Genomic DNA, 18816 nt, shown 5'->3' with positions numbered 1-18816 from the left:
TTCTTAAGAAACGCTTTCCTTGCCATAGCCATTCTACATTTTATATCCTCTCTACTTCAACCATCATCAGTTATTTTGCTCCCGAAATAGCAAAACTTGTTTACTGCTTTAAGTGTCTCATTTCCTAATCTAATTCCATCATCATCACCTGACTTAATCTGACTACATTCCATTATTCTTGTTTTGCTTTTGTTGAAGTTCATCGTACATCCTCCTTTCAAGACACTGTCCATTCCGTTCACCTGCTCTTCCAAGTCCTTTGCTGTCAATGACAGAATTACAATGTCATAGGCGAACCTCAAAGTTTTTATTTCTTCTCCATGGATTTTAATTCCTACTCTGAATTTTTCATTTGTTTCCTTTACTGCTTGCTCAATATTCAGATTGAATAACATAGTGGATATGCTACAACCCTGTGTCACTCCATTCCCTACCACTGCTTCTCTTTCATGCCCCTCGACTCTTACAACTGCCATCTGGTTTCTTTACAAATTGTAAATAGCCTTTCGCTCCCTGTATTTTACCCCTGCCACCTTTAGAATTTGAAAGAGAGTATTCCAGTCAACATTGTCAAAAGCTTTCTCTAGGTCTATAAATGCTAGAAACATAGGTTTGCCTTTCCTTAATCTATTTGCCATGATAAGTCGTAGGTCAGTATTGCCTCACGTGTTCCAATATTTCTACGAAATCCAAACTGATCTTCCCCGAGGTCGGCTTCTACCAGTTTTTCCATTCGACTGTAAAGAACTCACGTTAGTATTTTGCAGCTGTGACTTATTAAACTGATAGTTCAGTAATTTTCACATCTGTCAACACCTGCTTTCTTTGTGATTCGAATTATTATATTCTTCTAGAAGTCTGAGGGTATTTCGCCCGTCTCATACATCTTGCTCACCAGATGGTAGAGTTTTGTCAGGGCTGGCTCTCCCAAGGCTATCAGTAGTTCTAATCGAATGTTGTCTACTCCCGGGGCCTTGTTTCAAATCAGGTCTTTCAGTGCTCTGTCAAACTCTTCACGCAGTATCATATCTCCCATTTCATCTGCATCTACATCCTCTTCCATTTCCATAATAGTGTCCTCAAGTACATCACCCTTATACAGGCCCTCTATATACTCCTTCCACCTTTCTGCTTTCTCTTCTATGCTTAGAACTGAGTTTCCATCTGAGCTCTTTATATTCATACAAGTGGTTCTCTTTCCTCCAAAGGTCTCTTTAATTTTTCTGTAGGCTTTATCAATCTTACCCCTGGTGGCATAAGCCTCCACATCCTTACATTTGTCCTCTACCCATCCCTGCTTAGCCATTTTACACTTCCTGTCGATCTCATTTTTGAGATGTTTACATTCTTTTTTGCCTGCTTCATTTACTGTATTTTTATATTTTTTCCTTTCATCAATTAAATTCAATACTTCTTCTGTTACCCAAGGATTTCTACTAGCCCCCATCTTTTTACCTACTTGATCCTCTGCTGCCTTCACTACTTCATCCCTCAAAGCTACCCATTCTTCTTCTACTGTATTTCTTTCCCCCATTCCTGTCAATTGTTCCCTTATGCTCTCCCTGAAACTCGGTACAACCTCTGGTTTAGTTAGTTTATCCATGTCCCATTTCCCTTAAATTGCCTCCTTTTTGCAGTTTCTTCAGTTTTAATCCACAGTTCATAACCAATAGATTGTGGTCAGAGTCCACATCTGTCCCTGGAAATACCTTACAATTTAAAACCTGGTTCCTAAAATCTCTGTCTTACCATTATATAATCTATCTGATACCTTCTAGTATCTCCAGGCTTCTTCTATGTATACAACCTTCTTTCATGATTCTTGAACCAAGTGTTAACTATGATTAAGTTATGCTCTGTGCAAAATTCTACCAGGCGGCTTCCTCTTTCATTTCTAATCCTCAATTCATATTCACCTACTACATTTCCCTCTCTCCCTTTTCCTACTATTGAATTCCAGTCACCCATGACTATTAAATTTTCATCTCTCTTCACTATCTGAATAATTTCTTTTATCTCATCATACATTTCATCAATTTCTTCGTCATCTGCAGAGCTAATTGGCATATAAACTTGAACTACTGTGGTAGGCATGGGTTTCGTACCTATCTTGGCCACAATAATGCGTTCACTATGCTGTTTGTAGTAGCTTACCCGTATTCCTATTTTTTTAATTCATTATTAAACCTACTCCTGCATTACCCCTATTTGATTTTGTATTTATAACCCTGTACTCACCTGACCAAAAGTCTTGTTCTTGTTTCACTAGAAACTGCATTTTTTCTTGTTCCTTTCTTTACAAAATTCCAAATAGTTTTTATTTTATTGCTCGAATTATCAATTTCGGTCTTCAGGCACGTGTTCTTTGGAGCTTATATAGCCTTATTCAGTATTTTGCTGTAGAGTTTATAGTGCATACTCCTACTGGGATCATTTGATCTCTTGGCTGCTGCATATAGTTCTCTTCTTGTTTTACAGGAAATTTTGATGTCTTTAGTAATCCAAGGCTTGTTTCCAGATTTTAACATGTTTTCTCTCACTGACTTTTTTGGAAAGATTTCTTCAAAAAGACTTGTAACTTCATTGATAAATATATTAAACTTTGAGTTAACATCAATTGCAGCATACACAGGAGACAAGTCCACTAGCTATAATTGCTGATTAAAGCTTTCAGTGGTGTGTTCATTTATAATCCTAAAGTTTTTCCAAATGAAATTTTCTTTCCTTTGTACATTTATTTGGTTTAGAGAGAGGAATTGCCCTTCATTATCAGAGAGGCCATTTATAATATTTTTCACAGTTAAAGTATTGTAAATATTCTTATCTACAAATACATTATCTATTAAAGTACTAGAACCGGCTGTTACTCTAGTTGGAGGGTCCACCACTGGTACTAAGTCGTAACAGTACATCAGGTGTTCAAAGTCCATTTTGTTTCTACTTTCTGTTAAGAATTCCATATTGAAGTCACCCATAACAATGGTTGATTTAGTTTTCCTACATAAGTGGAACCTACTTGTCTCAGAAATACAGTCATATTTCAAGCAGGTGCCCTGTAAAGAGCCAGTACAATAACTGTTGCACTGTCTGCTGTTAACTCAATGCCACACACCTGAAAGTGCTGTTCATCACAGTGTTTCCTTAAATCTAGAGATTTATACACTACATTGTTTTTTACAAATATTGCAACTCCACCTTTTCTATAATAAATCTACAGTTATGTGTAAATTTCAATAGTAATTCTCTCTGTAATGCACAATGCCTCTCTTGTAGTGTCTGCCAGTGGAGTTTGTTTAACATCTCCGTAACGCTCTCTCACCAAATAAACAAACCCATGATGAAACGCACTGCTCTTCATTGGACCTTCTCTACCTCCTCTATCAGTCTTATCTGATTGGGATCGCAGATAGATGAACAGTACTCAAGAATCGTGCAAACAAGCACCTTATAAGCCACTTCTTTCATGGATGAGTTACATTTCCTTAAGATTCTTCCGATTAATCTGAGTCTGGTGTCTGCTTTTCCCACTATCTGTTTTACATGGTCATTTCTCTTAAGGTCGCTCTGGATAGATATTCAATGGCAGATGCTGTCTCCAGCTGTTTGTCATCAATACTGTAGCTGTACAGTAGTGGATTTCTTTTCCTATGTATGCACAATATGTTACATTTATTTACGTTCAGGTACAACTGCCAGAGCCAGCACCAATCATCAATTCTCTGCAGGTCGTTCTGCAAATTCTTACTAACTTCTGGCATTGCTACTTTGGTACAGACAACTGCATCATCTGCAAATAGCCTTAAAGAGCATCTGATGCTTTCGACTAAATCATTTATATATACTGTAAATGCAACGGTCCTATCACACTTCCCTGTGGTACTCCGGATATTACCTTTACATCTGTCGATTTTGTTCTGTTAAGAGCGATGTGTTGCGTTCTATCTGCAAGAAAGTCTTGAATCCAATTGCAGGTCTGCTCCGATACTCTAGCTAATATTTTCTTCATTAACAGCAATGCAGGACAGTGTCAAAAGCCATACTGAAATTAAGGAACACGGCATCAACCTAAGTATCGTTGCCCACCGCACTGTGGATCTCATGGAGGAACAAAGTGTACTGAGTTTCGCAGGATCTCTGTTTAAGGAATCCGTGTTGATTTTTATAGAGGAGATGCTCATTTTCTAAAAATGTCATAATTCTTGAGCATAAAACATGTTCCATAATTCTACAACATATTGACTTTAACGATATAGATCTATAATTGTGTGGATCTGTCTAATAGCCTTTCTTAAAAATGGGATTGACCTGCGCTTTTTTCCAGTCGTTAGGTACCTTTTGTTGCTCAAGTGATCTACAATAAATTACTGCAAGAAGGGGAGCAAGTTCTTTCACATAATCTTTATAGTATCTTGTATGTATTTCATCTGGTCCTGACACCTTTCTGCTACTAAGCAACTGTAGCTGCTTTTCAGTTCCGCGATCAGTTATCTCAATATCTGTTATTTCAATGTTCGGATGATAACTGAAAGGAGGAATAGGGTTACAATCTTCTGCTGTGAAACAACTCTGGGAGACCAAATTCAGTATTTTGGTCTTCTCTGTGTTATCTTCTGTTTTCGTGCCGGTATGGTCACTGAGAGAATGAATAGATGATTTTGACCCACTTACTGATTTTACATACCACCAAAATCTCTTAGGGTTTATACTCAGGTCAGTTGACAACATCTTACTTTCAAAATCATTGAACACTTCTCTCATTGCTCTCTTTAATCTCATTTTCACTTTGTTCAGCTTTTGTTTGTCAGCTAAGTTTTTACTTCTCTTGAATCTGAGATGAAGTGCTCTTTGTTTATGTAGCACTTTTCTAACATGGCTTTAAAACCGTTGGTGGATCTTTCCTGTCCGTTATAACCTTACTCAGAACATACTTGTCTAGGGCATACTGAACGATGCCTTTGAATTTTTTCCATTTGCTCTCCACATCTGTCCTCATCACCGAATATTTGATGCGGACTGCTGAGGTAGTCTGAAATTTGTATCCTGTCACCCTTGCTGAGAAGGTATGTCTTCCTACCTATCTTAAAATTCCTTGTAGGACCCATCATCATAGATGCTGCCACTGCCTTATGATCACCGATACCTTCCTCTGCATTAACTGATTCGATAAGTTCAGGTCTGTTTGTTGCCAGGAGGTCTAAGATGTTATCCTCACGAGGTGGTTCTCTGACTATCTGCTCAAGGTAATTTTGGGACAAGACATCCAGAACAATGCCACATGAATCCCTGTCTCTGGCACCAGTTTTGATGGCATAACACTCCCAATCTATACCTGGTAAGTGGCAGTCACCCCCTATTACAATGGCATGATAAGGAAAATTACTAACGATATTCTGCAAGTTCTGTCTGAAGCACTCTCCAATTACAGATCCTGACCCATGTGGTCTATAAAGGCATCTGATCACTATTTTTGACTGTTCTTTGATACTCAATTTCACCCAGATTAATTCACATTCAGAATCCATGACAACCTTGCTAGATTTTGTTGAATTTTTTACTGTAATAAACACGCCACCACCATTGGTGAGTAACCTATCTTTATGATAAATATTCCAATCTAAACTTAGGATTTTGTTGTTATTGATGTCTGGTTTCAACCAGCTTTCTGTTCCCAACACTATCTGTGCCTATAGCTTGCACTGTTTGGAGCTCTCTTACAGCCCTTGACCCTCTGCAGAAGGTGAAGAAGTCAAACGGCAAGATTTTGTGGCACTGCACAGCAGTTTCATTATGTCAAGATACCTTGAGAAAGGTGACCATAAAAAATGATATAATTACGGTAAAAGTTATCACAAATAGCATAAGGGTGACAGATCATTTGGTAGGTAACACTTCATTTTGGCTAAGTCCAGCTACAGAACTTTGCTGTTACACTCCAAGATACAATACCAGTCATAAGATGCCATTGAAATTAAAAGTACCATGAAATGCAGGCCTCCAAAGACTGAGAACAGAAGTCAGAAGAGCAAGAAGATTTTACCAAAAAGGCCATAGTGAGGAAGAAAGAGCTCACAGGTGGGGAACTTCAGCAGAAACTTAAAGTTCATTTGCAGTAGGAAAGAATGGAAATCTCAAACAAATTAGTGGAACAGAATTTACATCTTGACCTGTGGGATACACCATATAAAAATCATCTGTCAAACAATATCACCTCCATTAATGTTATCAGTTTTAAAATGAGTAGGCAGCAGCATGATAAAAACTGGTGCCCCCTCCCCCCCCCAGCTTGTCTAGTGATGGGCAGATGGGCACTCTCTTTCCACATGATACTGCATAGGGCAACTATGATGAACACAGAACTGTGGAACAAAAGTGGAGAAGAATATGATGGAACCACAATACCATTTAAAACAAAAAAAAAACAAAAAAAACATAAAAAGACATCTGGACCTGTTGGCATCCCTTTGATGTTGTACATGATTGTTCCATTTCCCTAATGCTTCTCTATTGTGTGGAAAAAGGTAGCAGTTGTTGTTACTGTTACATACGGCTTCACTGGAGATTAATACATAATATATCTAGTCATATATAAGCATTAAGGTATTAACAACTTCATACACAATTACTTTTAAAATAATAATAATAATAATAAAACATAAGTTACAGTAAAGTTAGAATATACACTTTCTGGTGTCCCAGCAAAATTTTCAAATGTACATAATAACTTAGAAAAATAAGTGTAATAATGAAGCAAAGGTTGCAAAAAGTTAGAACATATAACTTATGCCAATTCAGTATAATGGGCAGATATTGGCTTCCTTTCATCCTTCTGCATCCAAACCTGAGAATATTAATAGATGATTTGACTGCATAACTCCAGTTCTATAAATATAATATTCATTTGTGGGAAGTATTCTTAGCCTGTTTAGATGCTGGGCTAGGGAACTGCATCCCACTGTTGGTCAAAATTGGCTACTGCTTCCTTTCTCAGTTTATTCCTGATTAGCTCCCAATATGGTTGTGTGTAAGAGGGCAAAGTTACTCACATCAGTGATGTTACTTAAGTCACATGTGCCCCCTAGGTGGTGCTACATGAGTAACAGAAGAAAGCAAAGTTGCATTCCAAGAAAAAGATAGTTCCCTTCTTAGGGAAAAAAGAGAAAAAGAAAAAAATGTCATCAAGGCAAATATAATTATCTTCAAAAAGACTGAAGACATCATCCCCTATCTCCAAAGCCCAATTTATCTTCTTGATATCTTAGGAAAAGTACTGGACCAGCTGCTGTGCAGTAGATTCATGAAGATAATACTGCCTCTTGCAATGAACTCCCAACAATGTGACTTCAGATGTGGAAAGTCAACAAAAGATGCCATAAATAAGATGATACAGTTTGAAAAAGACACTACCCTTAAATATGTTGGAACCACAATGATAATTATTGCTGGCATGTTTGGTAACATAAGTAGCCAGCACTTTTTGACAATCAGAAACCATCTGCCAAAAGAAATAGACAACTCAGGCATGCCTAGGAGAGTCTTACAAAAGAGATCTATGAGTGGCCCCTTCTTATCAGATCTGCTACTCAACAAGATTTTATGTACGATGAAGCAGTCATAAAAGTACTGGCCAACATGATCTTCTTTAAAGGAACAGATATCAGGAAATCTTGAGGTAGGTACAAATCGAGTATGAGAGCTCAATTTTGCAACCTCTGAATGCAGTTGGTAATCCATGTCAGTCCTTTGAGATATTAGCACCATGTAAGACACCTATTGAGAGTGACACCCAGGCACATGGCCAAGCTTCCCCATTGCACAGCTCTATCCATGATGTCTATCAGCCTCAAGTCCATGAGGACTGGGTATCCAGCATGATGTGTGCTTGGCTATTCCTTGCAATGAAGGAAAACCTCAATTTTGCTACCCATGATGTCATGTCAACACAGGAAATCTCAAGACTGTGCTGCATAAACTAAACACTCATACTGTGTACATATAGACTAAAACATCGCCATACAGAGTGAGGTGCACAAGTGGGCACAACAGAAAATCTGCTGTGTACAAAGTGTACACCAGGGGACTAGTATCAAACCTTGAGGGACTCTCCCCCATATCTGGCTGTGAGGACAGTCCACCCTGTGTCCTGACATGGAAGGTTATCCCTGCAAAGTACAATTTCAGGGGAAGGAGCAAAAGGAAGGAAGATAGATTAGAGTTTAACATATTGTCATTAGAGACAGAGAGAAGAAGCGGTGGCATATACTGAAAATGCAATGACTCTTATGAAGACAATTTCCAGAAATACTGTGGAAGAACAGTCCTTCAACGATTACATAAGTCATACCATTGAATCAAATTGCCTACTGTGCCTGAAACTATCATATTCATGTTACTAAAAGGGAATATTTTAAGAGGCTAATCATAAAACAACATGCCCAGTGACAAAATTATAGTTCAGACTCAAAAGAAGAGAGCAAGAGTGGCAGGAAGATAATCAACAAAATTATTGGCCTACCCAATCATACTACAAATTTACCTATGTGAATGATAAGGGTGTATCCCTGGGGATCTGAAACATGCCTTAGACAGTTGCCTAAAGTACATAAAACTACAGTTACCAAGGATTTAAGTACCAGCTGAAAAAGTCTGCATTGTCTGATGAATAATGATGTATCATAATACTGCCCTAACTATTATAATGGAATACTGTGTGAGTGATTGGGCACAGACCTCTGCTCATAACAGTAATACAAACACTTAATATGGTGCAATGTGGAATACTTGGTCAGTTGTTGGCACTGTGTCAGTTCAGGCATTGCATGTAATACTTGCAGTATATGCACTCTACCTACAGTTGCAAAAGTAAGCAGAACTGTATTGGATGACAAGAGACTGCAGAAAATAATAGGAGCTTGAGGCCACAAGCTAACAGCTAATTCTCCTGTGAAGAAATGATTGGCCGATGCTTAGTGGGACTAGAAGATTCCCTGTTGTATTGGACAGGTGCTTGGATGGGGATTTCGTTTATTACTTCTGATGCTAATGTGTAACAAACTAAAATTACTGACTTACTTATCTGGTGTTTATCTCCTCTCTCGATATCTTCTTTCTTCTTTCCTGAGGACGTCATCTCCTGTGCAATTTGGCCTGTGCTGAAAATGGAACTGTGCTTATTTATTTCTAATAAAAGCAACTAAATAAGAGAAGTGACTCTTTCAAGATGTGTTTGATTTGATTTATTTTGTGTTCCATAGGTCCAACTGTGTTGGATTCACAAGGACGTGGAACAAGTCAGTTTTTTACAAATACAATCTGATAATCTTATAGCATATACAGAAATCTGAGTACATAATTATATAAAAATTTATACATTAAATTCTTTGGGCAGCAATACAGAAAAAGAAAATACATATTTTCTTAGAATCATTAAAGCATTACAGAAAACAGATATATAGCACACACAAATACAGAGCTCAGGTTAAATAACATTCTTAGTGGCATTATGTCAACTTGTATTATATAATATCAAAATTTTACAATTTATTTAGTTAAAAATTCAGCTAGACTGTAAAAAGCTTTTTGTAGCAGAAATATTTTTAGTGCTTTCTTAAACTTACTCTTGTTATGAACCTCTGTCTTTATTTCAGGAGGAAGAGCACTGAAGAGTTTTGCTCCAGTGTAGTGGACACCCTTTCGTGCCAAGCTCAAATTTCTGTGCTCGCTGTGTATGTCAATTCTTCCTCCATGTGTTATGCTCATGATAATTACTGTTTGGTTGAAATATGTCTATATTTTTACAAGCAAAACACATGAGAGAAAAAATATATTGGCATGTAGCTGTGTATATTTTAAGTTTTCGAAAGCTATTTCTACACGAGTCTCTTAGGTGCAATCCACATATAATTCTTAAAGCTCACTTCTGTGCAATGAACACTTTCCTCGCTAATGGCTAGTTGCCCCAAAAAATAATTCCGTACTCAATAAGACAATGAAAATAACCATAGTATGCCACTTTTGCAGTGTTAGGTTCAACATATGTAGTGACAACCCGTAAAGCATAGGTTCCAGAGCTAAGCCTCTTACAGAGATCAATAATATGTGAAGACCAGTTCATTTTCTTGTCAATGTGCGCTCCAAGAAATTTTGTTGTTTCCATTCTTTCTATTGGTTGATTACCACGTGTCACACTTATCTCTCTCTCTCTCTTTCTGTTTTTGTACAGAATTGAATAAAGCTGGTCTTACTGGAATTTAATGAGAAACCATTCACCTTGAACCAATTAACAACATCTGAGAGTATGTGATAAATGAGTTCCTCAAGACTGTTGTCTGTTCTACTGCTCATAAAAATTGTGGTATCATCAGCAAATAATGTAAATTTACACAGCAGGCTTGTACATGATGGTAGATCATTTATAAAATCGGGAATAATAGTGGCCCAAGAATTGAGCCCTGAGGCACTCCACATGTAATGAAACTCTGTTCAGAATCTGAGGAAGCGTCACATACTCCACCCGAGCTATTCAAGACAACTTTTTGTTTTCTGTCTTGGAGGTACGACTGTAGCCAATTGCCTGCAACACCACTTATTCCTACTAATTTTGCTTTTTTCAAGAGAATCTGGTTATCAATACAGTCAAACACTGGATAAATCACAGAAGACACCAAGTGCTAGCATTTTTTTATTAAGGGTTTCTAGCATTTCATTTGCAAGTGCATAGACTGCGTCTTCTGTTGAACGGCCCTTTTGAAAGCCAAATTGGCTCTTGCTGAGAACTCCATTCTTCATGAGATGATCGGTAATTCTTACATGTATTAGCTTTTCTAGAATTTTGGAGAAAGCTGTCAGCAAAGAGATAGGTCGATAGTTAGTTAGTTCAGCTTTATCGCCCTTTTTGTACAGGGGCTTCACAATGGCATACTTAAGTCTACTGGGAACAACACCTTTCTGAAGGGAAGCATTGAAAATATGACAGAGACTGTCCCTTATCCACACACAAGAATATTTCAATAAATTACTAGATATATTATCAACCCCTCCGGAGTTCTTACTTTTTAGAGAGATGATGATTTTTTGAATTTCTTCTACAGTTACAGGATTAAGATGCATTTCTGAAATTGTGTTTGAATATACTGCTTGACAAAGAGTTACAGCTTCATCAACATTGGACTTGCAACCAATCTGTTGAGGTACTGATAGGAAGTGTTTATTAAAAATCTCAGCCACTGTTTTGGGGTTATCTACTAGGGTACCTTCATATCTGATTTTATTTACATCTTCTTTGCTTGTTGTATCTCTTCCTGTTTCTTTTTTTACAAAGCTCCAACTTGTTTTTATTTTATTATTAGAATTATCTATTTTCTTCTCATAATAAAAGGCTTTTGATTTCTGTATTAGTTTCTTCAAAATTTTACAGTATAATCTATAGTGTTCCCATTTTTCTACATCTTTACAGAATCTTATTGCAGCATAAGTTTCCCTTTTGGTTTTACATGACTGTTTTATACCATTTCTAATCCAAGGCTTACTTACAGAATTGGAAGCACTGTTTCTGACCCATTTCTTGGGAAATATTTCTTCAAAAAGAGCACAGAACTCATTTATAAAACAGTTAAATTTAGTATCAACATCATCATGGCTATATACTAAAGACCAATCCATTTGCTGCAACCTGTGGTTGAAAGTTCCGTTTGCCTCTTCATTCATTACTCTTATGAATTTTGATTGCGAAAATTCTTTTTTGAACAGATTAACGTCATGAAGAGTGAGAATTTGTCCATCATGATCTGAAAGTCCATTTATAACCTGCCTGACTGTATAATTCTGATGTCTACTTACATCTAAAAAAATGTTGTCTATCATAGTTTGGCACTCAGATGTAATTCTTGTTGGGAAGTTTATTACTGATGTCAGATTATGTAAGGTCACCACAATCTCAAAGTCAATTTTATTCTTATTTTCTGTCATAAAGTTTACATTCTTCCAGCACACACAATGTCAAAACATACCATACAACAGCTATCTGCCCTTAAGATTCAGTTATTACATCAAGCAGTACAAGCTGACAGACAGTTCAGAGCTGACTCTCCATCAGACTTCAGATCAGATTGATTCTCTTCTCTTTCTTCCATGATGTAGCACATTGTTATGGTGTGCCATATCCCACGGAACACAGCATGTCTTCAAAGCAGGGCCACAATTGCATGCAGCAGCCAACAAACCAGCAAGTGACACAAATATGCACACATCATATGAAATCTCCACACAATATGTGTGTCCAAATTTACTAAACCAACTAATGAAAATTAATTGCATGTTTAGCAATCATTAATTGTCAGTAATATAAACACTGTACAATACATCACTTCACTGAAGTGGTATGTTACACCTCAAGGTGCATGTACAGCTTGCTCCCAAACATAAAAGAGAGTCTGGAAGGGATGCCCCTGAATTCTTCAAGAGGATTGACACACTTTTTTGATCTGCTATGGCTCTTAATGCCACCTGTTGGCATCAAACTGGGAGAAGAGAAAACTCCAAAAATGACTGTGATGTAGAAGGCATACCTAGTAACTTTATTAGTGTGGAAGACCTAATGTGAGGTGGATATTGCACTGTGAAACAACATGACTGATATTGGATCACATTGTCAATGTGATTTCACATCCGGTGAACGTAACAGCAATATCAGAGTGGAAGCAATGCCATAGACCCATCTCTCACCACCCGATGAGCCAGTACAGGAATGACATAGGTCATCATGTGACAGCATTCTCACTGACAACAGTGACACTCTCTCAGAACAAATGACCCATCCCCTGCCACCAGGGAGCCAGGAGACCACAGCAGAGACAGTTTTGACCACAACACATTCAACAGCATACAAGGAATTAGCAGGAAGCACCAAAGTCCACAGAGCAATAGAGAGCCTTATGGGATCTGGCACATAAAGAACTGTTGTTACCTTTTTATAATATATTTTGTTACTTTTTTATAATGTATTTCAGTTGGATGTAGTGCATAGTAGTGATACATAGTAGTGAACTAGTTCTAATTGTAGTGCAATATTAGTTGAGATAATGAATGTAGTCTCAATTAATAGTAGAAATAACTATAGTGTTGTCAAACAGTTTATTTATTTTTTATTTTTTATTTATTTACACATCTAGTTCTGTAGGACCAAATTGAGGAGCAAATCTCCAAGGTCATGCAATGTGTCAGTACATGAAATTACAACGTAAAAGTAATAACCAATAAAATGAAATGTTTATGAACACAAAAAAGTCAAGCCACAAGTTTAAGTAAACGCAATCAACAATATAACACAAGAATCAGCTTAATTTCTCAAGAAACTCATCAACAAAATAGGAGTGACCCATGAGGAAACTCTTCAGTTTCTATTTTAAAGCACATGATTACTACCACGTTTTTTTTAAATTTTTGTGGTAGCTAATTGAAAATGGATGCAGCAGTATACTGCACATCATTCTGCACAAGAGTTAAGGAAGTGTGATCCAAACGCATATTGGATTTCTGCCGAGTATTAACTGAGTGAAAGCTGCTAGTTCTTGGGAATATATTGATATTGTTAACAAGAAACGACAGTAAAGAATATATACATTGAGAAGCCAATGTCAATATACCCAGACTAGTGAACATGAGTCGACAAGAGGTTTGCGAACTTGCACCAATTAATTGCCTGAACAGTCCGTTTCTCAGCCAAAAATATCCATTTAGAATGGGAAGTTACCCCAAAATATAATACCATACGACATAAGAGAATGAAAATAAGCAAAGTAGACTAATTTTCATGTCAAACGATCACTTACTTCGGATATCATTTGAATAGTAAAAATGGCAGCATTAAGCTTCTGAACAAGGTCCTGAACTTGGGCTTTCCACAACAATTTACTATCTATCTGGACACCTAGAAATTTGAACTGCTCAGTTTCACTAATCATATGCTCATTCTGTGAAAGTAAAACTTCGGGTTTTGTTGAATTGTGTGTTAGAAACTGTAAAAACTGAGTCTTACTGTGATTTAGCATTGGTTTATTTTCTACAAGCCATGAACTTATGTCATGAACTGCATTATTTGAAACAGAGCCAATGTTGCACATAATATCCTTTACTACCAAGCTAGTGTCATCAGCAAACAGAAATATTTTAGAATTACCCGTAATACTAGAGGACATATCATTTACATAACTAAGGAACAGGAGTGGCTCCAACATTGATCCCTGAGGCACCCCCCATTTGACCGTTCCCCACTCAGACCCCACATCACAGCCATTCTCAACACTGTGAATAATGACCTTTTGCTGTCTGTTTTTAAAGTAAGAGGTGAACCAATTGTGAGCTACTATATATTGCACACTATAGTATTACATCTGTAGTAGAACAAATTGTCTCATTTGATGCTGGTGTACAGAAAAATATATTATCTGTTGACTGTAGTAATCTAAGTAAGGTTGGATAGAGCCTGTGTTTAAATTATGGTTAGTAAATGGTTCAAATGGCTCTGAGTACTATGGGACTTAACTTCTGAGATCATCAGTCCCCAGAACTTAGAACTACTTAAACCTAACTAACCTAAGGACATCACACACATCCATGCCCGAGGCAGGATTCGAACCTGCGACTGTAGTGGTTGTGTGGTTCCAGACTGTAGTGCCTAGAACCGCATGGCCACTCCAGCAAGCTATAGTTAGTAAGCTACTATGTAAGAAAGAAATGATTAAATACGTTTTCACAGCCTACCAACACCTTCCTCTTCTTCAAATGTTAGTGTTGACCCAGAAACTAAAGTGGTGGTGAGAGCTTTTTCACTGATTTATGCACACGTCATATTCCGTAAGTACCTTCGTGAGGGAGAGCAATTGAAATTTGTTAAACAAGTTACACTGTACATTACCGATCAGAAGCACCCACTGCAGGGTAACTGAAAATAAACCAACAACAAATTGTGATTGGAAGTAATCTAGTCACATTGATAAATATGAAAAATGTAAACAACCAGCAACTTTAGCATCAGATCCAGCTATACAAGTACCAGCTGAACAGTTAATTCAGCAAGACAAGCCAATAATGTCAGCACCTCCACCCTCATTTCCTGATTTTGATTAAACAAATTAATATTGGGAAATTTATTACTGTCAGTTAATACTTCACTTACATCATTACCACCATTTGAGGATGTCCTGGGAATGACACAGTCATATGAAATACCAATAGTAGCACAACAGGCTATCAAAGAAGATACATGAATAGCTAAGTGCAGAAATAATGTCGTATTGCGTAGAGTCTTGTAGCTGAGTCATTAGTCATTATTTTCTGGATCATCTGCAGGTGGTCTCACATTTGTAAAAAAAAATGTTGCAGTATATGTATCACTGAATAGCAGAACAACTGCGTGTAAACTTCGTTAGCTTTTCTAAGCATGCTTACACACACACACACACACACACACACACACACACACACACATGTGCAGCTGCAGCACTCCAGCTAAACACAAAACGCAGTTTACCAAGTGGAATGGGGTAAGGGGTTGTGTCAGAGTGTGAGTAGTAGGGGAAAGAGGTGAGATGAGGGAGGAGGGTTTGGGGAGGAGTAGCTGACAGCTTGGAGGGAGGCAGCATGTGTGCAGGATAGGAATGTGGGAAGAAGAGGCAGCAGATGCATAGGAAAAGAATGTGACACATGGGCCCAGAGCCAGTGAGTTCATGGGGCACGTGATGGTGATGATGTGGAGGAATGGATTTGGAGAGGATAATAGGACAGAGGAGAAGAAAATATGGATGCAGTAGGCAAGCGAAGATTGAATTCAGGACACTTACAAAAGTTAAGGATGCATTTCAAGGCTAAATCCCATCTGCATACTTCACGAAAGCTGGTGCTTGAGGGAACAATACAGATGGCACAGATTGTGAAGCAGCAATTGAACTTGAGAATGTTGTGGTCAGCAGGGTGTTGTAGCACTGAGCGGTGAACCACATTCTAGGTCACTGTTCAGCAGTGGCCATTCCTTCTGGTGGATAGCTTGCTGGTGGTCGTGCTCATATAAAATGCTGAGCAGATATTGCAGCAGAGCTGGTAAACCACATGGCTGCTTTCACAGGTGGACCTGTATGTTGGTTGGACAGCGGAATTTATGGTGTCCCTGATTTCCAGGCATGATGATAGATAGCTGAAGCCCTAGTAAAGGTCATGATTCTAATGCTCCAGTCTGGTGTGACATGGGTGATGAGGGCACTCCTCTGCAGCTGGTTCTTGGGGGTGATGGGAGGATTTGGGGTGTGGGCAGATATGGTGTGAGAAACTGGACTGGGTTTGGGAGTTGTACCTACCTGTGAAGGCCTCTGTTAGATCTTCAACATACAGGGTAAGGGAATTTTCATCACTGCAGATACCCCATCCACATGTGGCCTGGCTAAAAGGGAGTGATTTTTTAGTGTGAAAGGAGTAACAGCTTTAATAAAGCAGGTACTGTTGGCAGTTAGTGGGCGTGATATGGACACAGGTATGGATGGAGCCATCAGCAAAGTGAAGAGGCATTGTGTCATATACTAGCTCTGCTGCAATTTCTGCACAACATTTTACGTGGGTATGACCATCAGCCAGCTGCATTCCAGGATGGATGGCCACCGCTAAACGGTTGCCAAGAACAGTGTTGACCACACTTGGTGATCATAACAAGCTCATGTTCAATGGCTGCTTCATAGCCCACCTCAGTCCACTCATGTGGTAACACCAGTTCCCATCAGGTCAAAGAAATTAAATGCTGTTGGGCTTGGCTAGCACTTGGATGAATCACAGTTCAGGTCTGCCGAATGCTGTTGGCAAGCAGGGTGCATTCAGCCCTCATGAGGTCAATTAAGGAGTAGCAGCACTGGTCCATATCCACATCCAGTGAGGCCTAAGGGCTGAGGATAACACGTTGGCTGGTTGGTACCATTGGGCCTGCATGGCTATTTGGACTGTGTTTGTTTGTTTACTTTGCTTTTACATAAGTGCCCAATCATACTGTGGTCATCTGTGGAGACTTTAATCATCCAACAATCAATTGGGAAATAACATTTTTGTTAGTGGAAGGAATGACAAGACATACTGTAAAACTTTACTAAATGCCTTCTATGAAAACTGCTTACAACAGAAAGTTCAGAGTCCTGCTCACAATAGAAATATGTTAGATCTATTGCCAACAAATAAACTTGACCTTTTTGAGAATGCCCACACTGAAACTTGTATCAGTGACCATGAGTTGGTTGTCACAACAGTGATTACCAAACTACAAAAAGCTAATAAAACAAGTAGAAAGACATACATGTTCAGTAAACTAGAGTTAAAAATCAGTAGAGTCGTATTTCAGTGAGGACTCTGAAACTTTTGGCACAGGACGGGAGCGTATACACAAACTATGGATCAAGCTTAAAGGAATAGTTGGCCATGCGCTGGGTAGATAAGTAGGTACCCAGTGGAACAATTCATAATGGGAGGGATTCTTCATGGTATACAGTCACTGTAAAGTAACATCTAAAAAAAAAAGAGATAACTGCATAATAGGTGTAGAATAGAACACAGGCCTATAGGAAGAGAGATGCTAAGTGAAATACGTTTGGCTGTCAAGAAAGCAATGTGTGAAGCCTTCAGTGACTACCATGGCAGAATATTGCCAAATTATGTTTCACAAAACACAAATTCTGGTCATATGTAAAGGCTGTTGGTGGTACCAAAGTTAGTGTACAGTCACTTTTGAATTAGACAGGAACTGAAATAGAGAGCAACAAAGCAAAGGCTGAAATGCTTAACTCCCTTTTCAAATGTTCATTTAAAATGGAAAACTCAGGATAATTGTTTCAATTTAATCCTCATACCACTAAAAAATGACTGAAATAAGTGTTAATGCCAGTGGCATTGCAGAACAGCTGAAATTGTTAAAACAAGAAAGTACCAGGGCCTGTTGGTATCCCTATCAGATTCTATACTGGTTTTGCAGCTGAGTTAGACCCTATTTTAACTATACTCTATCGTAGATCCCTGGAATTGTGCCCAGTAGCAAGGAGAAACCACAGTTCACACACATTTACAAGAAGTACAGTTGAAATGATCCACAAAACTACCATCCAATATAACTGACATCTTCTGAGCTCAAACATAATGAGATATCTTGAACAGAATGATTTCCTCCATGCCAACCAGCACGGATTCTGGAAACACTGATATGCAAAACCCAATTCACACTTTTTTCACATGACATACTGTAAGCTTTGGATCAAGGTAGTCAAGTAGATGCAGGATTTCTTGATTTCCAAAAAGCATTTGACTCAGTACCACTCTACACTTATTATCAAAAAGTGCAATTATATGGGATATCTTGCTGTACACGTTGCATATTAATTGCCTTGCAGACAATATTGATAGTAACAGAACACTGTTGATAGCTGAAGCTGTTATCTGTAATGAAATACTGTCTGACATAAATATTCTGTTAGCTCTTGATAAAATTTCAAAGTGGTCCAATTTGCTTTAAATGTTCAGAAATCTTAAACTGTACACTTCACAAAATGAAAAAAAAAAGTAGTATCCTATGACTATAATATCAATGAGTCACAGTTGGAATTAGTTAACTTTTACAAATGTCTGAGTGTCATTTAGTACGGATATGAAACAGAATGATCATTTAGGATCAGTTGTGGGCAGAGCAGGTGGTAGACTTCAGTTTATTGGTAGAATACATGGAAATGCATTCAGTCTACAATAGAGATTGCTTACCAATCACTTGTGTGACACATCTAGAGTACCGGTATTGCTCAAATG

Source organism: Schistocerca piceifrons, chromosome 2, assembly GCF_021461385.2.
Source record: "Schistocerca piceifrons isolate TAMUIC-IGC-003096 chromosome 2, iqSchPice1.1, whole genome shotgun sequence".
Classification (NCBI taxonomy): domain Eukaryota; kingdom Metazoa; phylum Arthropoda; class Insecta; order Orthoptera; family Acrididae; genus Schistocerca; species Schistocerca piceifrons.
The sequence above is the reverse complement of the archived record's forward strand: the minus strand, read 5'-3'. Positions refer to the sequence as shown.